This window comes from Vicugna pacos, chromosome 1, assembly GCF_048564905.1.
Source record: "Vicugna pacos chromosome 1, VicPac4, whole genome shotgun sequence".
Lineage (NCBI taxonomy): Eukaryota > Metazoa > Chordata > Mammalia > Artiodactyla > Camelidae > Vicugna > Vicugna pacos.
In genome coordinates this window covers 98,993,133-99,010,679 of record NC_132987.1, presented here as the reverse complement: position 1 = coordinate 99,010,679, position 17,547 = coordinate 98,993,133, and the positions used below count along the sequence as shown (strand labels likewise).

At 34.7% G+C, this 17,547-nt stretch overlaps 1 protein-coding gene and 1 long non-coding RNA gene across 6 annotated transcripts in view; both read left to right on the top strand.

Annotated features, from left to right (window-relative positions):
* The window catches only part of ROBO2 (roundabout guidance receptor 2), a 1,146,283-nt gene that overhangs the window by 24,915 nt on the left and 1,103,821 nt on the right, over positions 1 to 17,547 (top strand). The gene's annotated exons all lie outside the window — the stretch shown is intronic.
* On the top strand, positions 12,637 to 15,444 carry LOC140698178 (uncharacterized). Its single transcript, XR_012075754.1, has 4 exons — positions 12,637 to 12,685; positions 13,213 to 13,321; positions 14,312 to 14,414; positions 15,397 to 15,444. It is a non-coding gene; the product is annotated as an uncharacterized lncRNA (long non-coding RNA).

The window sequence follows — 17,547 nt, the reverse complement described above, 5'->3', positions numbered from 1 at the left end:
GTTTGTCTTGGGCATAATATTTTAGCCTATCCTGGATGTCAGCCTATCACTCTAACTGATTTATTTCTAACCAGAATAATATGAGTATAAAAATATATGTAATGTGAAGTCTGAAGTATTGAAGCCCTGAATGGATTTATACTGCTTCACAGTACATGTGATTTAGAGCTAATGGAGTATCTTGACATTTTATAAGCATTTAACTTTTGGAGAAATTACATCCTAGGTCACAAAGCATATTATGATTTAAAAATATTATATAGCTTCCCATTTTACGAAGGACGTTGGTTTAATGGTTAGGAGAGTCAGGCAACTAGTCATTCATTGAGAGTGATTCTTACCTTTAGTAGATGGATAAAAAAGATGTCAACTTTTCAAATAAAACGTTATTTTTTTTAGTTCCAAAAAATGCATTGCCCATGTTCTAAATACTAAAGAAGTAACTACCAGAGTTAATATATCATGCCACATGTATCACAGTATGTTAGTAATTAGCATGTGGAAACCCCTTAATAATAACACTTGAAGACAAATCTTCCCTTTGGGAACTGTCAGTAAAATAAAGGCAAAGAAATCAATTTCTCTTGGTTGTGTTGTGAATCTTTTTAGATGTTTTCTATCCCCTTAAAGCTTGTCACCTGTTCTTTATCTGGTATTGCTGTATTTTCAAAAGATCAGAATTAGAATGAACTTAATTTATATTCTCCTTCAATTAAAGAAATTATTCATAAGCTGAGGAAATTTATCATCAGATTTAACTTGTCAGAAATGTTATCATAACAGTAGTAGGCAGACTAACTTTTATAAGAAAGGAAAAAAAAATTCAAAATCTCAAGGAACCACCTGCTCACATCATATCTTAGTTCTAAAGGTCTCTGCTCACTGCAGTGATTTGGTTTCCCTCCCTTTTGTGCTTCTGTTGTTCCCTATCTTGGGTCAAATCCAGCCCACACTTTTTTTTTTTTGTACAGCCCCAGAACTAAGCTTGTTTTTCACTTTTTCAAAGGTCTGTGAAAAAGAAAGAAAGAATAATATGTGCCAGAGGCCTTATGTGTCCTGCAAAGCCTATAATATTTACTACCTGGCCCCTTCCATAAAAAAATGTGCTGATCCCTTCCCTAGTGCTTCAGAGTCCTCCACTGGATTATTTGCATCAGGCCAGGTGACATAAGCAGAGAGAAAATGCCTGGGAAAGTCACCAGCAGTTTCCATGGGCACGCACATTGTGTCTGTCCTTTTCACCGACATTCCATTGTTCAAAACTCAGTTGCTTGGCCAGACCCAAACAAAAGGGAAACTAGGAGACATGGTTGAGCTAGATGCTCAAGAGGAAAAGGAAAATGGTCTGACAAATAACTAGCTAGACTCTGTCATATTTATAATACGACTAACAAAATGACCACTCACACCAGATGATGCAGTGTTATGTATTTTGAAAGAGTAATTTTGGAATGAATGTTTCATTACGGTGGGCACTTCTAATCTATGCTGTTCTCGTCTCTTTCCAGTCATCCAGGTGAATAAATAACTCCCCCTCCACTTCCAGTGAGTCACGGGCATGTAATATAAGTCAGGAGTTTGGTGTACCATTTCAACAGCTGTCTTTGAATCTACCCCACTATCCTAGGCCTGAAACCACCTCCCAGTTCCTCTTTGTTTACAGGCAGTAAAGTAGAAGACTATTACCTGTTTGGCCATACAATTCAGTTAATATTGTTAAATGATGAACTGAGGCATATTAAGAAAAATCCATTTATTTGAGCAAAAATAGGTTCAAATTGGGCAGAACCAACAGCAAGTGGTTAGGAGTGCTCTGACAACAGGAACCAGGGGAAAGACATATAGGGAGAAAGTATGAAAGCAAAGAACGGAGATTATTTAATTGGCTATCGTATAAAGCCTCACTGTCTGTGTTTGTGATTGATTGTCTTTAGTGTTTTAATTCTGTAACCTTGAGACCTTTACAGGCTTAGGTTTTGGTTTGCTTACAAAGACCACCATGGATGGCATCAGAGCCACCATAGTCTAGTGGCCCCCTTGTTTAGTTAATGTAAACACATATTCACTATTGATCCCCATGGGTTTCCTTCAAGTCTTGCCATTCAGCCTATGAGGTTTTTTTCAGGCTGTCTCTGTCAGAATCATTGTCCCAGCCCCCAAAACCACCATGAACTGTGACGTGTCTTAGGTTTTACCCATCTTGCAAACTGTCAAGTAAGCCTGTTAATATTTTAATGGATCCTGGCAGAAGACTCATGACTCCCAGGTCAGAGACAAAGAACACTGTTACTCACTGCACAGTGTGCATCATGAAAATGTGTATGCTTGCATGAATTCCCCTTGAACCTAAGTCCTATAGGAGCAACACAGGTGGTCCCTGATGAATGATTGCACATCAAGTGGGTGGCATTTCAGAAGAACTGGGAGCTTAGGGAAACTGAGACTTCTATATGTAAGCATGCCTGCTCTTAGGTTTGGAAAGAAACAGGCAGAAATCCAACATACCCTCTGCACTGAAGGGAAATACTATCTCTGTATTCTAAGGCTGTTTGCTCTATAAACATCCTTGTGAATGTAGTCTAGAATGATGAGCAGTCAGTGCCACACTGGTTAAGACAGATAAAATAGCCAGAGACCCATTGAGAACTTTTCTCCATTATTATCATTGGATTGCTATATTTTTAAAATTTGTCTGGCAAAATACGAGTCTGTGTTGGAAGCACATTTAATAGAAGGTATGGGTAGATTAATGAAAATCTATACTTGCTGTTTATGAGAGAAAACAGAAATCAGGATTTCTAGTATTGACACAGCTGTTTGCCAGGCCAACTTTATGTCAGTGCAGAATGATTAAATTTCATTAAAATTGATTTACATAGTTTTAACATGTTATTGGGTTGTTTGCGTTGTAACCAGCCATAGTTGTGATGCAGATTTTATTGAATGGTATCCAAGTGTCCCACAGATAAGCACATACAAGTCTTTCTCGGAGAATGTAATTTGTAATCCATTGCCAGAAACTCTTCTCTAGTTTAGAGTTCCGACCTGCAGACTTGTTCAAGCTAGAATTCAGCTAAGGTTGCAAATCACTACTTGTAGCCTGGTCTATGATTCAATAAAACTCTCACACACCAAATGATCTATATTGGTGCTCACTATCCAAGAAGAAGCAAAATGAAAACAACATATATGACATGTTGCAAGCATAATTCTTTCATTTTTCTTGGCTTGAAGTGATAAAAATGCTGGATGCCTTCATCTGTAGCAGGATATTCCCAGCTGAGTGCAAAGTCGAATTCAGTATTTATCTGATAAATGAGTGACTGGCAGCATGCAGGTGTCTACATGCATAAGTTGATTTGCATGGGGGATGGAGAACTTCTAAAATAAAGCTTTGCAAGTGAGAACTTGCAGAATAGAACCTCAAAATCAAAGGGAAGGAGAGATGCTTCAGAAAACTAGGCATTGTGACCCCTGCCTAGTCCCTCTAAATTCTTTGGAAAATATTGGCATGCTTATTGTTGAAGAGCTGTTTAAGTGGCAAAGCAAGACATAGATCAGGAAATCATGGAATCATGTAATATTGATGTGGTGAGACCTCAAGGGCCTTTAGAAGTAGAATGAAACCTTAAGAACACTGCTGTGCCCAGGCAGGCAGCAGAGAATCTTTGGAAATAGAATTTTGTTGTAAGCACAAATGAGAAAGCCCTTGAGACATCTAGAAATATTTAAGGAAGGTGTAATTTTGTGCCATTCACGTTAGGAAAATAAGAATGCAAAATCTAATTCATTACTTCTATTAGGAGTTTACTGTGCCCAAAGGCGGCTTAAACCTGAGCAAATTTGAATTTTTACTTCTTGGCATTTCAAGATACCTTTAATCTGTTTTCAGGATTGGAATTTTTATTTCCCATCCTTTTACTTTTGTGTAAGAATGTGTCAGTTAATTCTATTCATTTTAGCTATATATGTGAGTTAATTGTTAAGAATTTTTAAAAGCATTCTCCTACTTAAGCTTTTAAGATAATTATCTTGGAAGATAAGTGATTTGTTTGACTTAAAACAATCAACTATAAGAAAAGAACCTTTTAAAAATGGATAGGCTGAAATTCTAGATTATCTTTTGCATCCGGGAGTGTTCAGAATTCAGCTCTTTACAATGGAATTTGATTCACCAAATATATATGAACACAAGTAAACAAGTCATATAACAAATGAAGGTGTGATACGAATGAATTTTTTTAAGTGAGGAAGTGATTCTGTTGCTTAGAGTATAAGGGAAGATTTCATGATGACCTTAAAGACATAGATGAACTGCTACCCTGTGCCAAGTTGGTAGTCATTGTGGTCATCAGAACTTTTCAACCAAGGTAGTAATATTCTCTGAGCTGTACTTTCAGAGGTTAACAGTACTTCCAAATATCTGAAGTTCAGGTTGGAGGCACTTACAGTAGTCTATGTGAAATGTGGACCTATTTCAGTAAATGCACTATGGCTTGGCCACTGATTAAATAGGAGTGAAAAATGAAAGGAAGAGGAAAAGATGCTTTCAGGGTTTCAGCCTGAAACCAGGAAAGGAGGGAGTGAATGTTGTTTAAGAAATGATGTTTCAGTCTGAGTTAAAGCATCCATTGGGCAGTTAAAAATGGGTTGAGAGAAATATTAAAGTCAGTGATTTGGGTGACGGCTAGATGTGTTAATAACAGTGACTGTTTATGGTTTGCTTATATTTTAGATTTTATGTGGGGAGTTTAATACACGTTATTATTCTTAGTCCTTTAATCCTAATGCGGTAGCTATTCATACAAATATATACTCATATATACATTCATATTCATATATATATGCTTATATATTACATTGATAATTTGTGAAGTTAAATAATTTGATAATTACTGCTCAGTTTTTCTAGAGTTGGATTTCAACCGGTATCTGTATAACTGTGAAGCCTGCATGTTCTTAACTCCCAAGCTCTCTTATCTTTTATGATAAGGGTCCAAATTTTGAATAAAGCAGAAATCAGAGACAGTGAGCAAGGCTTTAAAGACAAAAAGAGAAAATAATTTAAGATACAAGGAGGTGAGTGGGGAGGAAATGTCTATGTGAATGAGGCCAAGACAGAAACTCAAGCAGGAACAAAACTCTCCTGTGAATCTCAGGAGACCCAAGGCTTGGGACAGGCCTGCGTGAACCCCAGGGAAGGCAGTTCTTTCTAGAGCACGTTTGTTTTCTTCACGTTCTGTACAACCAAAATGTGTGCGTGTAAAGTGTGTGTGTAAGTTGGTGAGTGTGTATCAAGAATGGGCAGAGGATTATTTTTCAGCACAGAGGAAATATTTCCCATAAAATTAAGTCCTGGTTGAATTGCAGCCAAACTACTGTAGGTGTTAAAATTTGCATTGGGTTCCCTAGATGTGCTCAGATGAATTCCAAAATCTTTTACCCCAAAATATAGCTGAAGAATAACATAAATTTAAGCCTTCCTAGTTTTTGTAAGAAAAAAAGGAGCTTTCAGAGACTGAAAAAATTGCCCTGAGGTTGACACCAAAAAATAATTCCTGGCACCTAAAAGAACATCACAGGGAATGAATTGGCCGTGTTAGAGCAAAAACCCAAGTTTTTCAGTATGTCTCGTTTTCTTACTTCAATTTAAATTATTTAATTGCTGAAAGTTTTATTTATGAAATTTCCTTTAATACAGTTTTTTTTTTTCCTGTACCTCTTTGTGTTCAATTTTATTTGCTTTAATATTTCTGCTTCAAAGTATGCCTGTCTTCAAGACTGCATTGTCAGGTACTTTATTATTTGAAATGTAGGAGTGCTCCTTTTAGACAGTCACTCTGTTCCCAAGGGATCTCAGTTTGTCTTTCATCTACCCACCCTCCTCTATTAGGCAGCTCTGTGGGGGTCCTAAATGGATCAGACTTTGTCCTTACAGACCAATTAGCTCAGGCTTTGATCATATAAAAGGAGAAACTAAAGATCAGCCTTGTCCTTCTGGAAGCTTCCCTCTTGGGACCTCTAAAAGACGCTTTCTTTGTTTCCCTATTTTTTCCTTAAGAAAGATTGTTAGTTCTCCCAAGTTACTAACACTGACAATCTTTTATAATCCACTAAAAAGATTTTTACAAATATTTGAAACAACAAATAATTATCAGCGATAATGCTTACAAGGGCTCATTGGAGGTAAGTCTAAGGTGTCCCTTCTATTTACTTTTGGAAACTGAGGTCAAGACTTTGTTCGGGTGGGGGTTACTGACTTTAAAATTACATTCTGCTTTTGGTTCCATAAACCATTTTGGCTTCAAAATCATGTCTAGTGACATGCAGCCGACAGTTGCATAATACAGCAGTTAGAAATGTGGACAGTGTCTGTCAAAATGGCATATTTTGTTGTCCAGAGCTACCAGATGACTAGGATCCATTTCATGTTTCACAGATACTCATTCATCGTTTTCTCCACTGAGGTTTGCAGATAACTTTTCCAAGTCAATCACATTATGAGAATTTACCTCACATTTTACATCTAAGGGATCTAAGAAATGTGAGCTTTTGCCCATCTCTTCACCAATCAGAAAGGAAAAAATTTGCCTGATATAGTCACAGAGTGACAACATAAAGTAAAAGAAATTACTCTGTAAACTCCCTGTGAGGCCTCCTGTTACAACAGGGCCACTTTGCATCAATTGGGAATAAAAGCATAATGATATACCCCCTAATGTGAGGATGATGCAGCCTGATACACACAAGCACAGCTTGAAGAAGGCTATGGCTCCACTGGAACCCAAGGTTCATAGACTTTTGTGGCTGAACACCTATGGAGAAATGCCATTCAGACAAAATTTTTAAAAATGGATTATGTCTTTTTATGATTAGCAGTCCTTGCTGGGAATCAGATTTGTTTTCAGGAAAATACTGGGAAGACAGACCGTCCAAGTACCAATTCATATTCTGATATACATTTTTACCCTGTGCTCACCTTCATGTCACCTTCTGTGTTTCTAAACTCTAAGGTGTAGCTTCTTCTTCTTTGACCTCAGGATTTATTGGTTAATGCTGCATTAGGTACCGAAGAATGAACAGTCAAAAAATTGTGATAACATTTTTACTTCATGGAAAAGGATTATTTACTCTATTTATGTTAGGTCTGAAGTGTTTAGAAGGATTTTGCTGAAATTTTATGTTATGTCATTAGTATATATGTAGAAGTAGGTATTTCTACTTTTTGATTACGGGAAATTAGATTTAAAAGCTATATATTTAAAACTGGTTTGTAAATGTGATTCAATGATTCAGAACAAAAGAATTGTGCCCTTGAAATTTGCCTGTTACAGTCAAAGCTGCTGTTCTAAACTGAAGTATTCAGTATGATTTTGTTCTACTTATTTTACCAAAGGTCACTTTATGACTTTCAAAGAGCTGTGGATTTAAAATAACAACTGTCATCAACAAGAGAAAAATGGTAACTATGTGAGGTGATGGATGTGTCAACTAATGATTTTTATGGTAATCATTTCATAATGCATAGATATATCAAATCATCATGTTATGCACTTTAAGCTTAAACATGTTATATGTCAGTTATATTTTAATAAAACTGGACATAATGAAAAAATAGTGTCTTGGATTAGCATGAAGACTAAATAAGATATGGATTAAAAATGCTTATCATAGCTATTGAGACATAGCAAATTCTTAATAAATGTGCTATTATTGCCATTAAACATTTAAAAAATAAAATAACAGCAATCAATAAGCAAACAAGATAAACAAATGTATGGGTCATGCCCCACCCTGTTGTGGGCATATGGAATGGGACCAAGTAGGAAAGGACCATAAAAAATAGGTCATTGAGTATAGGAAAAGTCTAGAAAATTGTCAATATTAGGAAATTATTTTATAGTATTTTGTGGATTTATGTCTTTCCATAAGTAGTCCCCAAATTCACACTATATATTAAATAATCTAACACTTAAAATAGTGTTTATTATATCTCTGATCAGACACAATTGTATGAGGATGTTGAGTTGGACTTGTCTAACTGTTCAAGAATAACAGATGAAGATAGCTAAAGCTGAAAAGCAATTAACTACTCACATGCTACAAACTGGCACCCTTGAGACTTCAGACACTTGCAGAATCTGCCCAGCCACTATTCACCATCACTCCATCACTCCACAGTACCCTACACAGTCAATATCAGTTTATTTAAGAAGACTGGGGAAGAAAGAAAATTAAGTGCACCTTGTCAAGAGGACAATAATTAGGAAAGAGTCTGTCGTCCTGCCTAGAAGTGCTCTGGTCAACTTGGCAAGCAGGGCCAGGAGGAGCTGCCCTTGGAAAATTGCTCTTAGATTTTGACTTACGTAGGGAAAATTTGACATCTGAGTTAACATCTCAAGTATATAGGTTAAGATGCAGAAATTGGCAAGACCTCACCATTATACAGAAAGAAGAATTGGAGGCCTTCTATGAATGGAAAAAATAAAGGAAAACTAGTGTCTTTCTCTGTAAGAGGGTTTCTTGGCCTCAGGAAAAGCAAGATTAAAGCTTAAAATTACCCCCAAGAATACTGTGCCCACAACCTATGGTGAGCCTATTAGTACCAGGGTAAACTAGACTAAATTAAGGAGCAGGGTCACATCAACATGCAAATGGTTGTATACTACACCTGCCTCTTCATTCCTCCTCCCCGCTTTCTCACTGGAGGAATTTGTTCACAGAGAAAGTGTGGGACAGCTCAACTGTTCCTCTCTTCATCCATCTCCATCTAACTACAAATATAAATTGCTATGAAGCATGGATAGTGAAGACTTTGAATCAGCAATATTAATGGGCAATGTTATTTATTTAAAGTATACAAAAACTTATGAAATCTGGTGAAATATCACAAAGAATGAAAAGGAGAATTTGTTATAACATGATTGAAAGCAGCTATATTACAGCTTTGTGTTTATATTTCAGAGTTGAAATTCTTCAATAAACCAGGTACACATGACCTCTTTCTCCAAATTTCTAGATCCTCTGTGTCCCTCTGATGATCTTATTGCCCAAGATCTTTGTTCTATTTGTAGGAGGCAGAGAGCCAGGATTTGAACTGTGCAGGAGTTTCTATTTTTTGCAGCCAAAAGCGCCTAAATGAAACCTATGTAATATATATTTTAAAAGATTTTCTTCAAAGAGTAAATCTAGATATGCTGATAATTATGGTAATAAATATCAAAACACAACAAAAAGACCATCAACATGATAACAACATGTACAGTTGATGGTGAAATTAGGGACAGCTTTTTCATATTTCTATCCTCCCAAATTTTATAAAAATAATAAGTAATAATACTCAGCATTAATTAAACATCTATTAAATGTGAGACACTAAGTAATTTACATATATTAATTTAACTCATCAGAATAATCCTAAAAAAGAGGAAAAATATTATTACCCTTATTTTGTAGATGATGAAACAGTCCTGGATAGATTATATGACATTTCCAAGATCGTACAGTTAATTGTTGACAAAGCCTGAATTTAAACTTAGGAAGCATTACTTTAGAAGCATGAGCTTCAAATTTATTTAAGTGTGCTTAAGACATTAAGTTCCATTTATCCGGAAAATGTTTCAAGAATTGGCAATGTTCTAGAATTTTGTTCTACTTGCGGGCAACAAGTTAGCCTTGCGACAGTTAAATGGCAGGAGGCATGAGACTCCTGGGTCAGACACAAAGGATGTTTCTTCACCCACAGCAATAGTAGTAGCAAGGACATCATCATTTTTCTCATGTCAGTTTTCCTGGGCCCCAGTTTCCACTGGACAACATGGAGAAATTCAGGGACACCTGCACATTTGATGGATTGCTCTACAGAAGAGAAATTCTGTGCTCATAATGGACAATAAGTATGTCTGCCCATTGCTCCAAAGGGAGAGATTATATTTCTGCCTTCCAAGGCAGTTCACTGTACAAACATTCTGGAAAGATATTCTGAAACACCATCAGGGTCTCTCCTCATAAATATGCAGAAACATGAGAGAACATGGAAAACTGTTTTAATAAAGCCTTGTACACCCCAATAACAGTGAGAGTGCCATAAAAATGTTACAATTAGTGATACTTCCAGGAGTAAATTTAGGATTTAAACTTTTCTTCTTAGGATTTTATTTGCCAGTCACACACTAGAAAATAATTGATTTGCTTTGTGTCACTTTCATTCTGGATTGTTTATATCTGTTTCCCACAATCAATATGCCCCCTTTTCCTTTTCTTCATCTTTTCGACACAAAGAGAATATCACATCCTCCTTAGCGAGGACCCAGGCTTTGAACTTTGAAATCTGTCTCCAGTTGTAACTGACATTTTCTCTGGTTGAGAAAGACTATTCTATTCCCAGTATAAACTATGTGGTATTTTATAACAAGACTTGTATCAGCATTGCTGAGTTTCAACTAACCCTATGAATTCAAACAGACTTTCTCTTGCTGTTCAATAATATTCAATATAAGTACCAAAATAAAAACCTGATATTTAGTATTATCATTAATGATTTGGAAGTTGATAGATATCATAGACGTCTTAAAGTATTAATTATTTTAATGGAGGCTTATATTTTTATGACATATTTAAAATATGCTTAAATATAAAAAGTATTGAAAATAATTTCTTACTGTCCAAAGCCAAAGAGAAATCAGACAAGATTAACTGAAGCAAGTGAGAACACTGATGAGATAATATTCTTCATCTCTTTTTTCTGTTTAGTTTTATAGAAATTCATTCATGGAAACAAACTCATCTTTGTTATCAAAAGAAGCCTGTATTCTTATCTGAGTCTTGTCCTAAAAGAATCCTAGGAAGGGATGATTGGGGCACATGAGGATGTACCTAGGAAATATAAATGAAGTTGGTATATTTTTTAACTTCAGTATTTTATTATGAATCGATAGTCATAACAACTTGTAATTGCATGGGCCTTTCAATTTTACCAAGCATGTTCACAAGAATTTTCCCTTAGTCCTCACAATAAAATAATGATATATATGATGTGAGCACTCCGTTATAGGTCAAGAAATTGAGGCATAGAAAGTTAATATAATTGTACCAATATCACATGTAGCTGGATAGTAGCTGTGAGATTTATCTCTAAGTCATCTGAGAAAAAAAGGAGAGTCATATTAAAAAGATATATATATAATATATATATATATTTTATATATATATATATTATATATATGTAATATATATATAGCAGAAGCCCTGGATTTGGGCTTTTTATGTTGTAGATAAACAATGATTGCCTATATTTTTAACCTTTGCACGATACCTTCCTGAAAGACAATTCACAGATAGAGTTATTTTCTTTTCCTGTTTCTTAATTTTACCAAAGTTTAGGGATTCATCTAATAGTCTCACAGAATACAAGAATTAGGGAAACTAGTAGACCTTTCATATTTTTGGTCCCTAATTTGATTGAACATCAGAATCTACTGACAAACTTAAAAATATGGGGGGCTTCTTCCCCAGGGTATTTTGATTCACTGTACTTGGAATGCAGCTACAGAATTACAATCTTTTTTTTCTTTTTTTAAGTGTTTTCTCTGCCTCTGCAGGGATTCTGATGATTAGAAGGCATCTTCTCCAATATGGTACATTTAGGAACTGTCACCATTATCTGGTTCTCCAATATAACCTTCTGCTTATTTGGTGTGTAAACTGAGAGCATCAATATTTCACAAGGCTTATGTTTCTGTATTATGTCCTTATTGTTTGCTATGTTCTTACACAAATCTGTCAGTCACCTCCTATACAAGTATGGAAATGAATGTATTATTTTTTTATACCCATATTGTAGGAAGAGCTGACCTGGGTTTAAATTCCCTATATACTTACTATTAGCCATGTTATTTTGAATAAATTACTTAACCTGTAAGGCCTTCAGTTTTGTGAGTTTTAAAAGAGGGATGCTATTAACAATCCCAGTAATTTATTGTGAAGTTTCCGTCAGAAAATATAATCCAAGTGCTTGGGCTATAGCTGATGTTCAATAAATTTTATTGATAATTTTATCATGCCATATCCATATTTTATCAAAAATAGCATATTAATAACCAGACAGAAAGTGTTCAAAGAATGTCTTTTTAAAATGTGTAACATCTCATTGGCAAGGATATACTGTATTTGCCAACCTAGTAAATGGAAGTATCTCAATACCTGTAGGCTAATATTGGACCTCAAGTTCAGGGGGAATAGTCTTACGAACTGTACCTCTTAAACTATACTCACTGCCTGGGCGGCGTCTGCAGGATTAGCCATACCTGAGCTTCCATCTTGAGAGAAGCGACCGCCACGGACTGAAAGTGGCCGTTACTCTTACCAGGCAGGCATCTCCTTGTTTGTACTGGTATTCCTCCGTTACTCTCGTTGCTTTTCTTGCTTGATCTCAATCGGCTGTGTTCTTTTGGTTTATTGAGGGGTAGAATCTTAGCTGCAGATTAGGCTAAATGTTTGATAAAATAATTTGAAAACATTTTTCTTATACTTGGAATAGTTATGTAGATCTGCTCATAAGATCCTCCAGTTTGATATTCAATCCCCTATCCAAATTTGCATGAAAATGAGTTGAGCTGTCTTTTTTCAGGACACTACTTGTGACTCTTGCTTTGCTAAAATGATGTAAAAAAATCGTCTTGAAAACGTGAGTCTTTCTCTTGAATTCATGAATGATTGATGAAGTGGCCTTTATGTGCAGTATACTGTAGATTGCAGAAACAGCAACTCCGGTCCTTTATGAGACTGAGTTTTACTACTGAATTCCCCATAAATATCAAGTTATAAATAAACTGTGCCTCGCAAGTACTTCAGCTGATTCCAGGCTGCTCTCTAATTGGCCTGCCACAGATGGCTATAACCAAATAACTAACAATTAGATTACTCCATTGTTACAAATTTACTCTGAAAATAGCAAGACACACGTGGCTTTTGACAAGAGGTTGCAGAAGAAAGGTGTAGAACAACTTGGTAAATATTAAACCATATTTTAATTCAAAAGCTTGCTGTCTTGAAATACAGTTCTAACAGTCTCTGTCAGCAATATGGTTGTTTGTTGGAACTTGCATATTGCTCAGGGATTTATATAAATGCACATAAGTACAAACAAGGGTAAATGGAAAATGCACTGGAAGTGTATGATGAAATACTGCTTTGGATCCCTGTTTCATGCAGATGTTTCAGGCGGGACTGTCCTGATATGATCTTTTTAGTCATCTCAGTCACTAAACTCGCTTGAAGAGGAATGAGAGAGGAATAATCTTCAGTCATGTTTTATGCTACGGTATGATTTTGTATAGTTACAAGAACAGTGTTTTAGGTGTTAAGCATGAGTTAGTAAATATACTTTTAATAAGGAATGAAGAGAAACTTGAAAGAAGCAATATTTACATATTTATAACCCATTTCTTCCATCTGTAGATTGGAGAATAGTTGTATTAAATCTATACAAAGTCTTCTTGACTCTACATGCAGAATTTAATGAACTAAATTGCATGTTGAGCCACACCTGCTCCCTTCCCTAATATTTTTCATACTTACTGGACCCGTGTTCTTCACCTAAGTAAAAATTAAGGCAGACACCAATGGGCGTCAACAGAGAATAAAGAAAGCTATCCTTTCCTTTTCATTCGGAAAATGTATTCCTCAAACGTGGAAATAAAACGCAAAGAGAATAATCTTTGAATCACTGTAACCTTTTTAAACCTGATCTACAAGAGCACCTCATTGTATTTATTTGATGACTTCAGAAAGGATGCGTCTAAGAAACTTTTTTTTTTAATTAAAACTGAGAGAATTTTTTAAACACATTCCTAATTAACACCTAAGTTCTTTCTTTTAGGCGAGACAAAGACTTCCCTTGCATAACAACGTCTGGGGCATTTGCAAATCTCAGCTTGCTTCACATTTTTTAGGGGTTGCAGTTCCTGTGACCAGAAATGCATGTGAAAGCAAATTTATTACAGTCGGAGAGGAGGAACAGTTAAACTAAAAATGATCTCTGATTGAGAATAGCAACACTGGATGTCTGACATCTGTTTCTCTAGTTGTTTTAAAACTCAACATAGACGAAGCATTTTAAATCATAATGAGTAGCGTACTCTCAATTCAAGGCGTGTGATTATCAAAAATTCAGAGGCTTCTTTTTACAAGATAACTAATTTTTGAATAGACAACCATTAAAATACTTGACAAAAACTGAGCAGTTCATATATGTTAAGATATGTCTTTAAGTGTTTTGAGTTCCAGCTGTTTGTTTTCTTTGTTCTGTTAGTAAGAAGACTGCCAAAACTTGGATCCGTAACTTTTTACTAAATGAAGAACATTTGGGGGATGACATTATGGGTTTTGAAACAGTATCCTCTACTTCTTCTGGAGTAAGTCCTGAAACAAATCACTTTTGATAGTGTATTTTTGATTGATTAGAACTTCATTATGTTTTCATAAATTATTATTAAAATGTTAATAGTGAAGATAGTCATTACTATTTATAAGATGACTTACAATCCTCAGTTGCTCTTTATAGTGGCACAATTATTTATTACTGCTTTGTTTGTGGGAAGTTATATATACAACCAGTAATATATTAAATCCTAATTGCCATTCTATTATCAACTGAAAAAAAATCTTCTGAAGGTGATGAATTTCCAATGGCACCAATCACTGTTACACATTCTAGTAAAGTGATATTCTTAGAGAAGCTTTGAAAAATGTAATGAAAAATTATGAAAGAAAATAATTTCCTTTATATAGGAAAAATCTTCTGGGTGTAATTAAGCGAAAGGAGAGCTTTCAGCAGAGATATCTGTTTTCATGTCTGATATCTACCATGAACTTTCCATGAGAGATTTTTAGTAGATTACTAAACTATGATATACTTCCATTTATTCATTTTAAAAATGTTTCATAAATCCAACCTTCTTATTTCACAGGGCTGTTAGGATCAAATGAGATATTTTGTTAGACATTTGGAAGTGTCATGCTGATTTCTGTGGGATCTGTGTGTGTGTGCGTGAGCACATGAAGGAGTGTGTTTGCTGGTGATGTTATGATATTTAACTACTCACAAGCTAAGAATGTAACAGGATTTCTAACTTATTTAAGTAAACCATCATACTTCGGAGTATTGACATTATAAGTGGTAACAATTTGAGTTTTAAAAATGTGACAGTGTATTAGGTGCATTCTATTTATTATCAATAGATAATTGTGAAGATTAAATTAATTAACACAAGTAAATTACATGTACGTTTTATGCCTATAAGGGCTAAGAGTTCAGTGATGTTTGCTATTATTATATGATTTGGTTATCAAATCAATGCTGTGGAATAGCTAACTAAAATCACTGATTTTGGCTAGGGAAACTGAAGCTAGAAGACGTTCAGGAAGTTGTCTGAGGGCAAGTTGTAAGTATTGGAATAGGAACTGGATGGACTGGCTGTAGAAGTCATCCTCTTAACTCTTACATTCTGTTAATATTCCAAATATATTCACTAACTCCTTGAAATCACATATAGTAAAATTTCCCAAGATTGTCACTGGGATTATGTTACTTCACCAAGAATACCTATATAGCAATCTAAGATGATTGGATAAGTAAAAAGTTAAATAAAAATTCCTAAAAAGGGTGGCTAACACACCAACCTAAAAAACTGTCTACTGTGGGGTTCTATTAGCAATCGTTAGGTAACATTTATGTGAATTTGGGAGCTGCAATATTTATAGTGACCTTAAGGATTTTGTGTGAAGAACATATTATTCTGAGGTTCATTCTGGTTTTTAGAATTAATATTTGGTGGTGCAGGGAATCTAACTAAAGCTGCAACAAAGCACAGATGGAGTACAACTCTAGACTAGACTGATTTGCCCTGACATTAGCAGCAGCCTGACAGGAGAAGAATATATCTTTGCCTGGGATTCAAAGTGCTGCGTGGTTTGTAGCATATGGAGAAGTAAAAAATAAGACCTTAAGAACACAAAGATATGGGACAGGATGATGGAAGTGTACTGTTTTTATAAGGTATTCTAATAATTTAAAAGGCATATTTTGAAAAAATAAAATTATATTTTGTGTTTTCTAGAACAGCCATAAAAACACAAGAGATTACATACAAAATGTAAATAGATGATACAAAATAGAAAACCACAAAATACTTGAGTAATCCAAACGATAACAGAAAAGAAGAAACAGAAGCAAAGAATATATGGAATAAATAGAAAAACAAAATAAAATGATAGACCTAAATATAATCATATCAATAATTACACTAAATGAAAATAGAATGAACACACCAATTGGTAGACAAACGCCAGTTTGGTTAACAAAGCAAGACTGAGCTGTGTGCTATGTATAAGTAACAAAATTTAACTATAAATATAGGAAGAGGTTGAAAGGAAAAGAATGAAAAAGCTATGTCATGCAAAACTGAGTATAAGAAAACTATTGTGGCCATATGAATTTCAAATAAGATATAATTCAAGTAGAGTATCTATTACCAGAGGTAAGAGTGCATTTCAAAGGATCAAATCAAATTCTAAGGTACTGATAACAGAATATCAAATACATTAAGCAAAAGTTGACAGAAATAAAAGAAGAAATAGACCCATCTCCAATTATAGCTGGGAATTTTCACACACTACTCTCATAATAGACAGAACAAGTAGACAAAAACAAACAAAACTTGACATTATTGGCATTTACATAACACCCCATTGTACAACTGGAGAGTGCACATTTTTTTCAAGATCACAGAAAATATCCACCAAGATAGACTATATTCATAGCCATAAAATATATCTCAATAAATTATAAGAAATTATACAGATTATATCTAAATTTAATTACTATATTAGAAATTATCTGGCTTCATTATATATTCTATTTTCATATAAATATTAAAATTATATTGTATGTTTCATTCACAATATTGAAAAATCTAAAATCCTTACAAATAAGTTGAACAAAAGTGGCAGAGAAAAATGAAAGAAAAAGAGACTTAAATAAATGGTCATGCATTGGAAGAGTCAATAGTGTTGAATGTACATTCCCCATAAATTTATCTATAAATTCAACAGAATACCAATCAAAATCCTAGGAAAAGTTTTTGAAGGAATTAGTAACCTTATTCTAACATTTATGTGAAAAACAATTTTGAAAAGAGTAACATTTGGAAGACTTACAGTACCTGATTTCAAGAATTCTAATAAAGCTACAACAGCAAGAAATAGATCAATGCAACAGATGGAGAGTTCAGAAATAGACCTACACATATCTGGTTAATTAATTTTGACCAAGGCTCCACACATGAATGCAGTGAGAGAAAGGAAAATCTTTTTAACAAATGGTGCTAGATAATGTAGATATCCATATAGAGGTGCGAACCTAGATCCTGCCTCACCCTTTGCCCAAGAATAACCTTCAGTTGCCCATGGATCTAAATTTAAAGGCTAGCACTATAAAGCTTCTAGAAGAATGTGAAAATATCTAAGTACGTAACCTTGGGATAGGCA